Raw genomic sequence first — 1,927 nt, 5'->3', positions numbered from 1 at the left:
ACTGGATAAAGAAGGTGTGTTTTTGTTTTGTTTTCAGTTTTGTTTTAATTTGTTTTGTTTTATAAAATGGAGTATTACTCAGCCATAAAGAATGAGAAACTAGAGACATTTATAGCTAAAAGGATACACCTTGAGACTGTAGTCTTAAGTTGAATAAATCTGGCACATATGTGTAAATACCAAATTGTTTTTCTGGTATGAGAAACTGAAAGTGTAAATGAGGACCAAATGTATAATACACTAGGTGAAATAGGAAGAAAAGGTTCAAAGGGGAAGTGGAAGTAGGAAGGGGGTGGGGGAGAGGAAAGAAGGGAAAGAAAAAATGAGAAAAGAAGAAAAATATGGAAACAAAGTTTTTGTAAATAAGGGATGGTGAAAGAGTGGAAGGGAGGGAAGGGGAATGAGAAAAAACAAGAACCAAGCCATATCATCTACAGGCACAAAGTTCCAATGATGAATGTGATCATAATATATACCTAAAGTGTACCAATAAACTCAATGAATAAAAAAGGTTTTTATCAAGATTGTTTACTTTAATATAACTGAAAAATCAAAGTCACAGGTTAAATGTTCTAGTTCAAGATTGCAGACATGAGAGGTGAAGAAAATCCTGGATATCACCAAATAGGGGGTGCAGTTTTAATGTTTTAAATTATTTGAATGCAAATTACTTCTGCAATGATCCATCAATTCCATGTATATCTGAAAGAATTGAAAAGAGAATCCCAAAGAGATATTTCTCATCCATATTCATTGCAGAATTATTCACAATATTCAAATGGGAGTATCTTAAATGTCCATCAAGGGATGAAAGAATAAAAAAATGTGGAGGATACCTACAATATACTATTTAGCCTTAAAAAAGAAAGAAATCCTAGTATATTCTACAACATGGATAAATTCTGAGGACATTATACTAAGAAAAATAAGCCAGTTGCTAAAAGACAAACATGTGATTTCATGTGTATGATGGATCTAGCTAACTTGTAGAGAGGTTTGATGATTTAAACTCATTAAAACAGTAAGTAGTGTGGGTCTTGTAAGAGCAGAAAAAAGGGGCAGTGTTCAGTGGATATAGTTTCAGTTTTGAAAATGTAAAAGTTCTAAAGGTATGTTGTACAGCAATATGACTATAGCTAGCATTACTAATATGTACATTTAAAAATGTTAAGATGATAGATGCATTTTGTTTTAACTCCTATATTACATAGTATATTATAATATAATATATAATCATTTTTTGCAGACTGGATACAGATGTATGGAATCAGGAATAGTCATTATAATTAATAGAGTTATAGGCATTGTGGTGTAGTGAGAAAGAGAAGCAACTGTGAAATTATATAGAACAGAAATCATAACTATCTCCACATATCTGATCATTAAGAACCAATTACACTTGAACCAGTTCCAGTATATTTTGATTAATTAGTTAAACATTCAAGAATGCATGCAAATATGTTGCAAAAACTTCCAGAAGGTCTGACAAAAAACATTTCTGGTATGGGTTTTAGTCTTGCATTAAAAAAATTGAATGTGCATCTGGTTTGAGTGATTTTGATGAGGCTTAAAATATCTTGGGGAGAGGAGAATGTATTTACCATATGTTCAAGCCTTAGTTCATTGATTAGTTTATTGAGCCATGCTGACATCCCAGTGCAAAGCTGATTCACTTTGTAATTCATCATAAGAAAAGCTAATAAGAACTAAAATGCTTCTTTTACAATTCTAGAATGTGTATGTTTCCTAATGGCTTTTAAATGGCATAGTTTTCATCCATGACCTAATTTCTTAAACTATCAAGATGAAAATTAAAATAGCATTTGAACAAAAATGCTATATTCAGTGAAGTAAAGATGCTTTTGGCTCGTGAAAGATACATATATGAATTCTATCATACTTTCAGAGCTCATTATTTACTGAACTA

Source organism: Heterocephalus glaber, unplaced genomic scaffold, assembly GCF_053883595.1.
Source record: "Heterocephalus glaber isolate CG9 unplaced genomic scaffold, H.glaber_assembly_v1.0 deba00001509, whole genome shotgun sequence".
In the NCBI taxonomy this organism is placed as follows: Eukaryota; Metazoa; Chordata; class Mammalia; order Rodentia; family Bathyergidae; genus Heterocephalus; species Heterocephalus glaber.
The sequence above is the reverse complement of the archived record's forward strand: the minus strand, read 5'-3'. Positions refer to the sequence as shown.